The sequence below is a fragment of the Ranitomeya imitator genome, chromosome 1, assembly GCF_032444005.1.
Source record: "Ranitomeya imitator isolate aRanImi1 chromosome 1, aRanImi1.pri, whole genome shotgun sequence".
In the NCBI taxonomy this organism is placed as follows: Eukaryota; Metazoa; Chordata; class Amphibia; order Anura; family Dendrobatidae; genus Ranitomeya; species Ranitomeya imitator.
Window position 1 is genome coordinate 1,080,863,236 of NC_091282.1, and position 16,809 is coordinate 1,080,880,044.

At 45.0% G+C, this 16,809-nt stretch overlaps 3 non-coding genes across 3 annotated transcripts; all 3 read right to left on the reverse strand.

The window, feature by feature from the left end:
- Nucleotides 1–226: 226 nt before the first annotated feature.
- Nucleotides 227–298, reverse strand: TRNAC-GCA (transfer RNA cysteine (anticodon GCA)). Its single transcript has one exon. It is a non-coding gene; the product is annotated as a tRNA-Cys (tRNA).
- A 935-nt stretch (nucleotides 299–1,233) lies between these two features.
- TRNAC-GCA (transfer RNA cysteine (anticodon GCA)) lies at nucleotides 1,234–1,305 on the reverse strand. The gene has a single exon. It is a non-coding gene; the product is annotated as a tRNA-Cys (tRNA).
- A 2,579-nt stretch (nucleotides 1,306–3,884) lies between these two features.
- On the reverse strand, nucleotides 3,885–3,956 carry TRNAC-GCA (transfer RNA cysteine (anticodon GCA)). The gene has a single exon. It is a non-coding gene; the product is annotated as a tRNA-Cys (tRNA).
- Between the last annotated feature and the right edge of the window lie 12,853 nt (nucleotides 3,957–16,809).

Sequence of the window (16,809 nt, forward strand, 5' to 3'; positions counted from 1 at the left end):
TGTGTATTTTTTGTACATTTCTTTTCAGACAAAATTTCTCAAGCATTTTCCTACATTTCTTAAGTTGTTATTAAGAAGGCACATCAACATGATCTTTTTGCTACTTTTCTTAAATAGTATTCAAATTAAGAAAGTACATAAACATGAATTCAACTTCATATGGTTCTAAAACTTCCATGAACATATAGGTAAAAAGGCATCTTTATTCTGTTGAAAAAGTGCATACAGGGGACACTCGGAGTTGAACCAAGGACCTCTTGATCTGCAGTCAAATGCTCTACCACTGAGCTATACCCCCTATATTTGAAAACAAAAACTTTTTTTTGCATAAAACCTGAATGATTTTTACACAGTTTTACATTGTGGTGACTTTTTATTACTTTGATGTGCATTTTACTTTGTTAAACAGAGTTTATTTATTCAAAAAGTACAAAGAAACACAAAGGTATTTTTATTTTACAAGTCATTTCTTTGGTTTAGAGTCTACCAATGTGCCTTGTGTATTTTTTGTAGATTTCTTTTCAGACAAAATTTCTCAAGCATTTTCCTACATTTCTTAAGTTGTTTTCATATTAAGAAGGAACATCAACATGATCTTTTTGCTACTTTTCTTAAATAGTATTCAAATTAAGAAAGTACATAAACATGAATTCAACTTCATATGGTTCTAAAACTTCCACGAACATATAGGTAAAAAAGCATGTTTAATCTGTTGAAAAAGTGTCCACAGGGGGCACTCGGAGTTGAACCAAGGACTTCTTGAACTGCAATCAAATGCTCTACCACTGAGCTATACCCACTATATTATAAAACAAAAACTTTTTTTTTTTGCACAAAAACTGAAAGATTTTTACACAGTTTTACATTGTGGTGACTTTTTATTACTTTGATGTGCATTTTACTTTGTTAAACAGAGTTCATTAATCCAAAAAGTACAAAGAAACACAAAGGTATTTTTATTTTACAAGTCATTTCTTGGGTATAGATTCTACCAATGTGCCACATGTATTTTTTGTAGCTTTCATTTCAGACAAAATTTCTCGAGCATTTCCCTAAATTTCTTAAGTTGTTTTCCTATTAAGAAGGCACATCAACATGATCTTTTTGCTACATTTCTTAATCAGAATCCACATTAAGAAAGTACATAAACATGAATTCAACTTCATATGGTTCTAAAACTTCCATGAACATATAGGTAAAAAAGCATGTTTAATCTGTTGAAAAAGTGAATACAGGGGGCACTCGGAATTGAACCAAGGACCTCTTGATCTGCAGTCAAATGCTCTACCACTGAGCTATACCCCCTATATTTGAAAACAAAATTTTTTTTATTTTTTTTTTTGCATAAAAGCTGAAAGATTTTTACAGATTTGCATTGTGGTGACTTTTTATTACTTTGATGTAACATAGTAACATAGTAACATAGTTAGTAAGGCCGAAAAAAGACATTTGTCCATCCAGTTCAGCCTATATTCCATCATAATAAATCCCCAGATCTACGTCCTTCTACAGAACCTAATAATTGTATGATACAATATTGTTCTGCTCCAGGAAGACATCCAGGCCTCTCTTGAACCCCTCGACTGAGTTCGCCATCACCACCTCCTCAGGCAAGCAATTCCAGATTCTCACTGCCCTAACAGTAAAGAATCCTCTTCTATGTTGGTGGAAAAACCTTCTCTCCTCCAGACGCAAAGAATGCCCCCTTGTGCCCGTCACCTTCCTTGGTATAAACAGATCCTCAGCGAGATATTTGTATTGTCCCCTTATATACTTATACATGGTTATTAGATCGCCCCTCAGTCGTCTTTTTTCTAGACTAAATAATCCTAATTTCGCTAATCTATCTGGGTATTGTAGTTCTCCCATCCCCTTTATTAATTTTGTTGCCCTCCTTTGTACTCTCTCTAGTTCCATTATATCCTTCCTGAGCACCGGTGCCCAAAACTGGACACAGTACTCCATGTGCGGTCTAACTAGGGATTTGTACAGAGGCAGTATAATGCTCTCATCATGTGTATCCAGACCTCTTTTAATGCACCCCATGATCCTGTTTGCCTTGGCAGCTGCTGCCTGGCACTGGCTGCTCCAGGTAAGTTTATCATTAACTAGGATCCCCAAGTCCTTCTCCCTGTCAGATTTACCCAGTGGTTTCCCGTTCAGTGTGTAATGGTGATATTGATTCCCTCTTCCCATGTGTATAACCTTACATTTATCACTGTTAAACCTCATCTGCCACCTTTCAGCCCAAGTTTCCAACTTATCCAGATCCATCTGTAGCAGAATACTATCTTCTCTTGTATTAACTGCTTTACATAGTTTTGTATCATCTGCAAATATCAATATTTTACTGTGTAAACCTTCTACCAGATCATTAATGAATATGTTGAAGAGAACAGGTCCCAATACTGACCCCTGCGGTACCCCACTGGTCACAGCGACCCAGTTAGAGACTATACCATTTATAACCACCCTCTGCTTTCTATCACTAAGCCAGTTACTAACCCATTTACACACATTTTCCCCCAGACCAAGCATTCTCATTTTGTGTACCAACCTCTTGTGCGGCACGGTATCAAACGCTTTGGAAAAATCGAGATATACCACGTCCAATGACTCACCGTGGTCCAGTCTATAGCTTACCTCTTCATAAAAACTGATTAGATTGGTTTGACAGGAGCGATTTCTCATAAACCCATGCTGATATGGAGTTAAACAGTTATTCTCATTGAGATAATCCAGAATAACATCCCTCAGAAACCCTTCAAATATTTTACCAACAATAGAGGTTAGACTTACTGGCCTATAATTTCCAGGTTCACTTTTAGAGCCCTTTTTGAATATTGGCACCAAATTTGCTATGCGCCAGTCCTGCGGAACAGACCCTGTCGCTATAGAGTCACTAAAAATAAGAAATAATGGTTTATCTATTACATTACTTAGTTCTCTTAGTACTCGTGGGTGTATGCCATCCGGACCCGGAGATTTATCTATTTTAATCTTATTTAGCCGGTTTCGCACCTCTTCTTGGGCGATGTGCATTGTACTTTGTTAAACAGAGTTCATTAATCCAAAAAGTACAAAGAAACACAAAGGTATTTTTATTTTACAAATCATTTCTTGGGTTTAGATTCTACCAATGTGCCACATGTATCTTTTGTAGCTTTCATTTCAGACAAAATTTCTCAAGCATTTTCCTACATTTCTTAAGTTGTTTTCATATTAAGAAGGAACATCAACATGATCTTTTTGCTACATTTCTTAATCAGAATCCACATTAGGAAAGTACATAAACATGAATTCAACTTCATATGGTTCTAAAACTTTCATGAACATAAAGGTAAAAAAGCATGATTAATCTGTTGAAAAAGTGTCCACAGGGTGCACTCGGAGTCGAACCAAGGACCTCTTGATCTGCAGTCAAATGCTCCACCACTGAGCTACACCCCCTATATTAGAAAACAAAAACTTTTTTTTTTTTTGCATAAAACCTGAAAGATTTTTACAGTTTTACATTGTGGTGACTTTTTATTACTTTGATGTGCATTTTACTTTGATAAACAGAGTTCATTAATTCAAAAAGTACAAAGAAACACAAAGGTATTTTTTATTTTACAAGTCATTTCTTGGGTTTAGAGTCTACCAATGTGCCATATGTATCTTTTGTAGATTTCTTTTCAGACAAAATTTCTCAAGCATTTTCCTACATTTCTTAAGTGGTTTTCCTATTAAGAAGGCACATCAACATGATCTTTTTGCTACTTTTCTTAAATAGTATTAAAATTAAGAAAGTACATAAACATGAATTCAACTTGATATGGTTCTAAAACTTCCATGAACATATAGGTAAAATGGCATGTTTAATCTGTTGAAAAAGTGCATACAGGGGGCACTCGGAGTTGAACCAAGGACCTCTTGATCTGCAGTCAAATGCTCTACCACTGAGCTATACCCCCTATATTTGAAAACAAAAACTTTTTTTTTTTTTTGCATAAAACTTGAAAGATTTTTACACAGTTTTACATTGTGGTGACTTTTTATTACTTTGATGTGCATTTTACTTTGTTAAACAGAGTTCATTAATTCAAAAAGTACAAAGAAACACAAAGGTATTTTTATTTTACAAATCATTTCTTGGGTTTAGATTCTACCAATGTGCCACATGTATCTTTTGTAGCTTTCATTTCAGACAAAATTTCTCAACCATTTTCCTACATTTCTTAAGTTGTTTTCATATTAAGAAGGCACATCAACATGATCTTTTCGCTACATTTCTTAATCAGAATCCCCATAGGAAAGTACATAAACATGAATTCAACTTCATATGGTTCTAAAACTTTCATGAACATAAAGGTAAAAAAGCATGATTAATCTGTTGAAAAAGTGTCTACAGGGGGCACTCGAAGTTGAACCAAGGACCTCTTGATCTGCAGTCAAATGCTCTACCACTGAGCTATACCCCCTATTAGAGTTGAGCGACCTTGACCTTTTTAGAGTCGAGCCGGGTTTCGCGAAACCCGACTATCTCAAAAGTCGGGTCGAGTGAAATCGGCCGATTATGACGTAAAGTCGGGATCGACCGAAACACGAAACCCAATGCAAGTCAATGGGGCAGCATAGTCGGCAGTGAGTGGGGGCCAGGAAAACACCTAGAGTGCCCATTTAAATGTCAAAACCATCCATTCTTCTTAATGAAGCTTGTCAAGCGTAATTTACCTTATAATAATTGGAAGGCATTTGAAATTGGGGGTCATTTGGCTAAAGTTGTGGTGGGTAGGGCTGGTTCAAGTAATTAGTGGGCCCAGGAAATCTGGACCACGTCACGGCAGTGGAGCAGGGAGAGGTAAGTATTTCAACTTTGCAAGTGCTGTGAACCTGAGCAAGCAGGGGGGGCCCACTCGTTGGCATTGGCACTGGCACAGGGCCCCTCAAAGTACAGCGGTGTGTTTGCACGGCGGGGGCGCCTCCCACCGGCAGCAACACTTTTGCGTACTATGAGAGGCCCTGTGCCAGTGACGTCGCCAACTAGTATTCCTCCCCCCACCTGATGAAGGAACCTGCACTTTCATCTGCACCTTCCTCTTTGTCCCCGTGTAAGGTGGTATGGTATGCGGGAAGAGCAACCTGACTTTCAGCAGGGTCACAATGTTGTTGTGTAGTGTGCACGGGGAATGTTGCGTTATGGGTCAATGTACCAGCAGACTCATCTATCACTGGCTGGGCAATGGGCAGGATGAGGAGGAAACACAGATATAGGCCCAAAGAATAAAGTTGGCTAAATGAAGTTCAAAATTGGTAACACAGGAATAACCAGGGGGCATTGCAGTGGAGGACAACTGGAATGAGAGGCTGACACAGAGAGTAGGCCCAAATCAGTAAGTAGTCGAAATGCAGTTCAAAATTGGCAACCGTAGTAAACAGGCGGCACAGCTTTGTTCAGTGGAGGAGAACAGCAAGGAGTGGCAGACACCGATAGTAGGCCCCAACCCAACTAGTAGGCCAAATGCAGTCTAACATTAACAACTACTTAACGAGCGCCTGAAAACGGAATTTCAGGACAGGAAACCAGGAGAACAGCAAGGAGTGGCAGACACCGATAGTAGGCCCCAAACCAACTAGTACGCCAAATGCAGTTGTTCCGTTTAACCACAATTTAATGAGAGCCTGAAGCTAGAAGTTCAGGAAAGGCAACCTGGAGAACACCTTGGAGTGGAACACACCATCTCTCTACACCCCATACCCAATTTGTAGGCCTAATGCAGTGTAGTTTCCAAGAACTACTAAACGAGAGCTGGAAGATCGAAGCTCAGGAAAGGCAACCTGGAGAACACCTTGGAGTGGAACACACCATCTCTCTACACCCCATACCCAATTTGTAGGCTTAATGCAGTGTAGTTTCCAACAACTACTAAACGAGAGCCGGAAGATCAAAGCTCAGGAAAGGCAACCTGGAGAACACCTTGGAGTGGAACACACCATCTCTCTACACCCCATACCCAATTTGTAGGCCTAATGCAGTGTAGTTTCCAACAACTACTAAACGAGAGCCGGAAGATCGAAGCTCAGGAAAGGCAACCTGGAGAACACCTTGGAGTGGAACACACCATCTCTCTACACCCCATACCCAATTTGTAGGCCTAATGCAGCGTAGTTTCCAACAACTACTAAACGAGAGCATGAAGATCGAAGCATTGGCGAGGAAACCTGGGGAACACCTTGGAGTGGAACACACCATCTCTCTACACCCCATACCCAATTTGTAGGCCTAATGCAGTGTAGTTTCCAAGAACTACTAAACGAGAGCCGGAAGATCGAAGCTCAGGAAAGGCAACCTGGAGAACACCTTGGAGTGGAACACACCATCTCTCTACACCCCATACCCAATTTGTAGGCCTAATGCAGTGTAGTTTCCAACAACTACTAAACGAGAGCCGGAAGATCGAAGCTCAGGAAAGGCAACCTGGAGAACACCTTGGAGTGGAACACACCATCTCTCTACACCCCATACCTAATTTGTAGGCCTAATGCAGTGTAGTTTCCAAGAACTACTAAACGAGAGCTGGAAGATCGAAGCTCAGGAAAGGCAACCTGGAGAACACCTTGGAGTGGAACACACCATCTCTCTACACCCCATACCCAATTTGTAGGCTTAATGCAGTGTAGTTTCCAACAACTACTAAACGAGAGCCGGAAGATCGAAGCTCAGGAAAGGCAACCTGGAGAACACCTTGGAGTGGAACACACCATCTCTCTACACCCCATACCCAATTTGTAGGCCTAATGCAGTGTAGTTTCCAAGAACTACTAAACGAGAGCCGGAAGATCAAAGCTCAGGAAAGGCAACCTGGAGAACACCTTGGAGTGGAACACACCATCTCTCTACACCCCATACCCAATTTGTAGGCCTAATGCAGTGTAGTTTCCAACAACTACTAAACGAGAGCCAGAAGATCGAAGCTCAGGAAAGGCAACCTGGAGAACACCTTGGAGTGGAACACACCATCTCTCTACACCCCATACCCAATTTGTAGGCCTAATGCAGCGTAGTTTCCAACAACTACTAAACGAGAGCATGAAGATCGAAGCATTGGCGAGGAAACCTGGGGAACACCTTGGAGTGGAACACACCATCTCTCTACACCCCATACCCAATTTGTAGGCCTAATGCAGTGTAGTTTCCAAGAACTACTAAACGAGAGCCGGAAGATCGAAGCTCAGGAAAGGCAACCTGGAGAACACCTTGGAGTGGAACACACCATCTCTCTACACCCCATACCCAATTTGTAGGCCTAATGCAGTGTAGTTTCCAACAACTACTAAACGAGAGCCGGAAGATCGAAGCTCAGGAAAGGCAACCTGGAGAACACCTTTGAGTGGAACACACCATCTCTCTACACCCCATACCCAATTTGTAGGCCTAATGCAGTGTAGTTTCCAAGAACTACTAAACGAGAGCCGGAAGATCGAAGCTCAGGAAAGGCAACCTGGAGAACACCTTGGAGTGGAAAACACCATCTCTCTACACCCCTTACCCAATTTGTAGGCCTAATGCAGTGTAGTTTCCAAGAACTACTAAACGAGATCCGGAAGATCGAAGCTCAGGAAAGGCAACCTGGAGAACACCTTGGAGTGGAACACACCATCTCTCTACACCCCATACCCAATTTGTAGGCCTAATGCAGTGTAGTTTCCAACATCTACTAAACGAGAGCCGGAAGATCGAAGCTCAGGAAAGGCAACCTGGAGAACACCTTGGAGTGGAACACACCATCTCGCTACACCCCATACCCAATTTGTAGGCCTAATGCACTGTAGTTTCCAACAACTACTAAACGAGAGCCGGAAGATCGAAGCTCAGGAAAGGCAACCTGGAGAACACCTTGGAGTGGAACACACCATCTCTTTACACCCAATACCCAATTTGTAGGCCTAATGCAGTGTAGTTTCCAAGAACTACTAAACGAGAGACGGAAGATCGAAGCTCAGGAAAGGCAACCTGGAGAACACCTTGGAGTGGAACACACCATCTCACTACACCCCATACCCAATTTGTAGACCTAATGCAGTGTAGTTTCCAAGAACTACTAAACGAGAGCCGGAAGATCGAAGCTCAGGAAAGGCAACCTGGAGAACACCTTGGAGTGGAACACACCATCTCTCTACACCCCATACCCAATTTGTAGGCCTAATGCAGCGTAGTTTCCAACAACTACTAAACGAGAGCATGAAGATCGAAGCATTGGCGAGGAAACCTGGGGAACACCTTGGAGTGGAACACACCATCTCTCTACACCCCATACCCAAGTTGTAGGCCTAATGCAGCGTAGTGTCCAACAACTACTAAACGAGAGCCGGAAGATCGAAGCTCAGGAAAGGCAACCTGGAGAACACCTTGGAGTGGAACACACCATCTCTCTACACCCCATGCCCAATTTGTAGGCCTAATGCAGTGTAGTTTCCAAGAACTACTAAACGAGAGCCGGAAGATCGAAGCTCAGGAAAGGCAACCTGGAGAACACCTTGGAGTGGAACACACCATCTCTCTACACCCCATACCCAATTTGTAGGCCTAATGCAGCGTAGTTTCCAACAACTACTAAACGAGAGCCGGAAGATCGAAGCTCAGGAAAGGCAACCTGGAGAACACCTTGGAGTGGAACACACCATCTCTCTACACCCCATACCCAATTTGTAGGCCTAATGCAGTGTAGTTTCCAAGAACTACTAAACGAGAGCCGGAAGATCGAAGCTCAGGAAAGGCAACCTGGAGAACACCTTGGAGTGGAACACACAATCTCGCTACACCCCATACCCAATTTGTAGGCCTAATGCAGCATAGTTTCCAACAACTACTAAACGAGAGCATGAAGATCGAAGCATTGGCGAGGAAACCTGGGGAACACCTTGGAGTGGAACACAACATCTCTCTACACCCCATACCCAATTTGTAGGCCTAATGCAGCGTAGTTTCCAACAACTACTAAACGAGAGCCGGAAGATCGAAGCTCAGGAAATGCAACCTGGAGAACACCTTGGAGTGGAACACACCATCTCTCTACACCCCATACCCAATTTGTAGGCCTAATGCAGTGTAGTTTCCAACAACTACTAAACGAGAGCCGGAAGATTGAAGCTCAGAAAAGGCAACCTGGGGAACACCTTGGAGTGGAACACACCATCTCTCTACACCCCATACCCAATTTGTAGGCCTAATGCAGCGTAGTTTCCAACAACTACTAAACGAGAGCCGGAAGATCGAAGCTCAGGAAAGGCAACCTGGAGAACACCTTGGAGTGGAACACACCATCTCTCTACACCCCATACCCAATTTGTAGGCCTAATGCAGCGTAGTTTCCAACAACTACTAAACGAGAGCATGAAGATCGAAGCATTGGCGAGGAAACCTGGGGAACACCTTGGAGTGGAACACACCATCTCTCTACACCCCATACCCAATTTGTAGGCCTAATGCAGTGTAGTTTCCAACAACTACTAAACGAGAGCCGGAAGATCGAAGCTCAGGAAAGGCAACCTGGAGAACACCTTGGAGTGGAACACACCATCTCTCTACACCCCATACCCAATTTGTAGGCCTAATGCAGTGTAGTTTCCAAGAACTACTAAACGAGAGCCGGAAGATCGAAGCTCAGGAAAGGCAACCTGGAGAACACCTTGGAGTGGAACACACCATCTCTCTACACCCCATACCCAATTTGTAGGCCTAATGCAGCGTAGTTTCCAACAACTACTAAACGAGAGCCGGAAGATCGAAGCTCAGGAAAGGCAACCTGGAGAACACCTTGGAGTGGAACACACCATCTCTCTACACCCCATACCCAATTTGTAGGCCTAATGCAGTGTAGTTTCCAAGAACTACTAAACGAGAGCCGGAAGATCGAAGCTCAGGAAAGGCAACCTGGAGAACACCTTGGAGTGGAACACACCATCTCGCTACACCCCATACCCAATATGTAGGCCTAATGCAGCGTAGTTTCCAACAACTACTAAACGAGAGCATGAAGATCGAAGCATTGGCGAGGAAACCTGGGGAACACCTTGGAGTGGAACACACCATCTCTCTACACCCCATACCCAATTTGTAGGCCTAATGCAGCGTAGTTTCCAACAACTACTAAACGAGAGCCGGAAGATCGAAGCTCAGGAAAGGCAACCTGGAGAACACCTTGGAGTGGAACACACCATCTCTCTACACCCCATACCCAATTTGTAGGCCTAATGCAGTGTAGTTTCCAACAACTACTAAACGAGAGCCGGAAGATTGAAGCTCAGGAAAGGCAACCTGGGGAACACCTTGGAGTGTAACACACCATCTCTCTCCACCCGATACCCATTTTGTAGGCCTAATGCAGTGTAGTTTTCTACAACTACTAAACGAGAGTCGGAAGACCGAAGCAATGGCAAGGAAACCTGGGGAACACCTTGGAGTGTAACACACCATCTCTCTCCACCCCATACTCAATTTGTAGGCCTAATGCAGCCTACTTTCCGACAACTACTAAACGAGAGCATGAAGATCGAAGCTCAGGAAAGGCAACCTGGGGAACACCTTGGAGTGTAACAAACCCTCTCTCTACACCACGGAAGGGCTGATTCTTAGGAAGGAAGGCTGTCGGAAAGAAGCAGGGCGCGTCCGAGGGTGATTATATTCTTATTAGGTATATACTCACCCTCGGACGCGCCCTGCTTCTTTATTTGTAATGAATGTTTATTTGCAATGTGGTTTTGACTTACTCTATTTTTTTGGTAAATAATGATTTTATTATTTTCATTGTTTTGCATCTTCTTGGCAATAATATAAAGAAGACGCGACAGGACAACACTCGGTGGATGCCATATCTGTGTTTTAAATTGAAAAAAACTTTCAGTTAACTACTTGCAGGAGAAAGTTATTGTAGCTGGTGGCCATTTTTAGTACTGTACCAGATTTTTGTTGTATGTGTTTGTTTTTAATGTTAAAATGTCTGCATTTGATATCTCTCCAGTATTTTCTTTTTTATAAGCAAAATACTTATTTTTATATTTTCTGATGTTGGTTCAAGGGGTACACGGGCAGCAGTAGACAGGTCAGTGGAGGCCTAGTGGAAGGAGGGACCGCAGACAGGCTTCGAATCCCTAACATAATAAATTGGGCTGGCTGTAGGCAATTTAAAATTGTTTCCAGGGGAACACGGGCGGCAGTAGCCAGGTCAGTGTAGTAGTAGTGGAAAGAACGGGCCGCAGACAGGCTTCGAAGGCCTATCATAACAAAAATTGGGCTGTAGGCAATTTAAAATTGGTTCCAGGGGAACACGGGCGGCAGTAGCCAGGTCAGTGTAGTAGTAGTGGAAAGAACGGGCCGCAGACAGGCTTCGAAGGCCTATCATAACAAAAATTGGGCTGTAGGCAATTTAAAATTGGTTCCAGGGGAACACGGGCGGCAGTAGCCAGGTCAGTGTAGTAGTAGTGGAAAGAACGGGTCGCAGACAGGCTTCGAAGGCCTATCATAACAAAAATTGGGCTGTAGGCAATTTGAAATTGGTTCCAGGGGAACACGGGCGGCAGTAGCCAGGTCAGTGTAGTAGTAGTGGAAAGAACGGGCCGCAGACAGGCTTCGAAGGCCTAACATAACAAAAATTGGGCTGTAGGCAATTTAAAATTGGTTCCAGGGGAACACGGGCGGCAGTAGCCAGGTCAGTGTAGTAGTAGTGGAAAGAACGGGCCGCAGACAGGCTTCGAAGGCCTAACATAACAAAAATTGGGCTGTAGGCAATTTAAAATTGGTTCCAGGGGAACACGGGCGGCAGTAGACAGGTCAGTGGAGGCCTAGTGGAAGGAGGGACCGCAGACAGGCTTCGAAGCCCTAACATAATAAATTGGGCTGGCTGTAGGCAATTTAAAATTGGTTCCAGGGGAACACGGGCAGCAGTAGAAAGGTCAGTGGAGGCCTAGTGGAAGGAGGGACCGCAGACAGGCTTCGAAGCCCTAACATAATAAATTGGGCTGGCTGTAGGCAATTTAAAATTGGTTCCAGGGAAACACGGGCAGCAGTAGACAGGTCAGTGGAGGCCTAGTGGAAGGAGGGACCGCAGACAGGCTTCGAAGCCCTAACATAATAAATTGGGCTGGCTGTAGGCAATTTAAAATTGGTTCCAGGGGAACACGGGCAGCAGTAGACAGGTCAGTGGAGGCCTAGTGGAAGGAGGGACCGCAGACAGGCTTCGAAGGCCTAACATAAGAAAAATGTCAATACAATGGTGTTGACAGTGCCAGGCATTGAAGGATGTCAGCGCATAGACTAAACATTGGTGGAGCTGTGAGAGAAAATTTTGCAAGTCGTAGAGCACTGTTTGACCTGGGGGGGGGACTGTCTTGTGGCCGGCGGTACAGGCCCAGGGCCCCTCATATTACAATGGTGTGTCTGACGTTGGGTGCGCACCACCACCGCCAGACACTTTATTGTACTATGAGGGACCTAGTGGCAGTGCCGTCGACCAAAAGCGGGCACACCCACCTCTTCAGACAAACAGTACTCTCACGGGTGCAGGCGCCAAGTGGCGATACCACGGCCCCGTGTGGGGACTTTGGCCATTTAGGTAAGTGTTAACATGTCGGATGCTGGACAATCAGGTGCTGCAAATTACGAGATTGGAAAAGTCGTTCAGAATAGTCCACAGGCAAGACCTTTACATAGGAAAGCTAGGTGTCAGCCGGGCAAGGTGGGGCAAAAGATTTCGAAATCCAGTTGTGGTTCATTTTAATGAAGGTTAGATCATCTACATTTTGGGTAGCCAGACGAGTCCTTTTTTCTGTTAGTATTGAACCTGCAGCACTGAATACTCTTTCTGATAGGACACTAGCTGCCGGGCAAGCAAGCTCCTGCAATGCATATTCTGCCAATTCTGGCCAGGTGTCTAATTTTGATGCCCAGTAATCAAATGGGAATGAAGGTTGAGGGAGAACATCGATAAGGGATGAAAAATAGTTTGTAACCATACTGGACAAATGTTGTCTCCTGTCACTTTGAATTGATGCTGCAGTACCTGTCCTGTCTGCGGTCATAGCAAAATCACTCCACAACCTGGTCAGAAAACCCCTCTGGCCAACGCCACTTCTGATTTCTGCCCCTCTAACTCCTCTGGTCTGCTGGCCCCTGCAGCTCGTGTGAGAACGATCACGGGCGCTGTGTGCAGGGAATGCCAGAAGCAAACGGTCAACAAGAGTTGATTGTTTGGTTGCTAATATTAGTTCCAAGTTCTCATGTGGCATTATATATTGCAATTTGCCTTTATAGCGAGGATCAAGGAGGCAGGCCAACCAGTAATCGTCATCGTTCATCATTTTAGTTATGCGTGTGTCCCTTTTGAGGATACGTAAGGCATAATCCGCCATGTGGGCCAAAGTTCCAGTTCTCAAATCTCCGGTTGTGCTTGGTTGAGGGGCAGTTTCAGGCAAATCCACGTCACTTGTGTCCCTCCAAAAACCAGAACCCGGCCTTGCCGCGCCACCAATTTCCAGTGGCCCCGGAAAAGCTTCCTCATTACAAATATAATCATCCCCATCATCCTCCTCGTCCTCCTCCTCCTCTTCGCCCGCTAACTCGTCCTGTACACTGCCCTGGCCAGACAATGGCTGACTGTCATCAAGGCTTTCCTCTTCCTCAGCTGCAGACGCCTGATCCTTTATGTGTGTCAAACTTTGCATCAGCAGACGCATTAGGGGGATGCTCATGCTTATTATGGCGTTGTCTGCACTAACGAGCCGTGTGCATTCCTCAAAACACTGAAGGACTTGACAAATGTCTTGAATCTTCGACCACTGCAAACCTGACAACTCCATGTCTGCCATCCTACTGCCTGCCCGTGTATGTGTATCCTCCCACAAAAACATAACAGCCCGCCTCTGTTCGCACAGTCTCTGAAGCATTGCAGTGTTGAGTTCCACCTTGTTGCAACGTCTATGATTAGGCGATGCTGGGGAAGGTTCAAAGAACGCTGATAGGTCTGCATACGGCTGGAGTGTACGGGCGAATGGCGGATATGTGAGCAAAGTCCACGCACTTTGAGGAGCAGGTCGGATAACCCCGGATAACTTTTCAGGAAGCACTGCACCACCAGGTTTAAGGTGTGAGCCAGGCAAGGAATGTGTTTCAGTTGGGAAAGGGAGATGGCAGCCATGAAATTCCTTCCGTTATCACTCACTACCTTGCCTGCCTCAAGATCTACAGTGCCCAGCCACGACTGCGTTTCTTTCTGCAAGAACTCGGACAGAACTTCCGCGGTGTGTCTGTTGTCGCCCAAACACTTCATAGCCAATACAGCCTGCTGACTAGAGTTGAGCGACCTTGACCTTTTTAGAGTCGAGCCGGGTTTCGCGAAACCCGACTATCTCGAAAGTCGGGTCGAGTGAAATCGGCCGATTATGACGTAAAGTCGGGATCGACCGAAACACGAAACCCAATGCAAGTCAATGGGGCAGCATAGTCGGCAGTGAGTGGGGGCCAGGAAAACACCTAGAGTGCCCATTTTAATGTCAAAACCATCCATTCTTCTTAATGAAGCTTGTCAAGCGTAATTTACCTTATAATAATTGGAAGGCATTTGAAATTGGGGTTCATTTGGCTAAAGTTGTGGTGGGTAGGGCTGGTTCAAGTAATTAGTGGGCCCAGGAAATCTGGACCACGTCACGGCAGTGGAGCAGGGAGAGGTAAGTATTTCAACTGTGCAAGTGCTGTGAACCTGAGCAAGCAGGGGGGGCCCACTCGTTGGCATTGGCACTGGCACAGGGCCCCTCAAAGTACAGCGGTGTGTTTGCACGGCGGGGGCGCCTCCCACCGGCAGCAACACTTTTGCGTACTATGAGAGGCCCTGTGCCAGTGACGTCACCAACTAGTATTCCTCCCCCCACCTGATGAAGGAACCTGCACTTTCATCTGCACCTTCCTGTTTGTCCCCGTGTAAGGTGGTATGGTATGCGGGAAGGGGGACCTGACTTTCAGCAGGGTCACAATCTTGCAGTGTAGCGTGCACGGGAAATGTTGCGTTATGGGTCAATGTACCAGCAGACTCATCTATCACTGGCTGGGCAATGGGCAGGATGAGGAGGAAACACAGATATAGGCCCAAAGAATAAAGTGGGCTAAATGCAGTTCAAAATTGGTAACACAGGACTAATCAGGGGGCATTGCAGTGGAGGACAACTGGAATGAGAGGCTGACACAGAGAGTAGGCCCAAATCAGTAAGTAGTCGAAATGCAGTTGAAAATTGGCAACAGTAGTAAACAGGCGGCACAGCTTTGTTCAGTGGAGAACAGCAAGGAGTGGCAGACACCGATAGTAGGCCCCAACCCAACTAGTAGGCCAAATGCAGTCTAACATTAACAACTACTTAACGAGCGCCTGAAAACGGAATTTCAGGACAGGAAACCAGGAGAACAGCAAGGAGCGGCAGACACCGATAGTAGGCCCCAAACCAATTAGTACGCCAAATGCAGTTGTTCCGTTTAACCACAATTTAATGAGAGCCTGAAGATAGAAGTTCAGGAAAGGCAACCTGGAGAACACCTTGGAGTGGAACACACCATCTCTCTACACCCCATACCCAATTTGTAGGTCTAATGCAGCGTAGTTTCCAACAACTACTAAACGAGAGCATGATGATCGAAGCATTGGCGAGGAAACCTGGGGAACACCTTGGAGTGGAACACACCATCTCTCTACACCCCATACCCAATTTGTAGGCCCAATGCAGCGTAGTTTCCAACAACTACTAAACGAGAGCATGATGATCGAAGCATTGGCGAGGAAACCTGGGGAACACCTTGGAGTGGAACACACCATCTCTCTACACCCCATACCCAATTTGTAGGCCTAATGCAGCGTAGTTTCCAACAACTACTAAACGAGAGCATGATGATCGAAGCATTGGCGAGGAAACCTGGGGAACACCTTGGAGTGGAACACACCATCTCTCTACAGTGGAACACACCATCTCTCTACACCCCATACCCAATTTGTAGGCCTAATGCAGCATAGTTTCCAACAACTACTAAACGAGAGCTGAAAGATCGAAGCTCAGGAAAGGCAACCTGGAGAACACCTTGGAGTGGAACACACCATCTCTCTACACCCCATACCCAATTTGTAGGCCTAATGCAGCGTAGTTTCCAACAACTACTAAACGAGAGCTGGAAGATCGAAGCTCAGGAAAGGCAACCTGGAGAACACCTTGGAGTGGAACACACCATCTCTCTACACCCCATACCCAATTTGTAGGCCCAATGCAGCGTAGTTTCCAACAACTACTAAACGAGAGCATGATGATCGAAGCATTGGCGAGGAAACCTGGGGAACACCTTGGAGTGGAACACACCATCTCTCTACACCCCATACCCAATTTGTAGGCCTAATGCAGCGTAGTTTCCAACAACTACTAAACGAGAGCATGATGATCGAAGCATTGGCGAGGAAACCTGGGGAACACCTTGGAGTGGAACACACCATCTCTCTACAGTGGAACACACCATCTCTCTACACCCCATACCCAATTTGTAGGCCTAATGCAGCATAGTTTCCAACAACTACTAAACGAGAGCCGAAAGATCGAAGCTCAGGAAAGGCAACCTGGAGAACACCTTGGAGTGGAACACACCATCTCTCTACACCCCATACCCAATTTGTAGGCCTAATGCAGCGTAGTTTCCAACAACTACTAAACGAGAGCTGGAAGATCGAAGCTCAGGAAAGGCAACCTGGGGAACACCTTGAAGTGGAACACACCATCTCTCTACACCCCATACCCAATTTGTAGGCC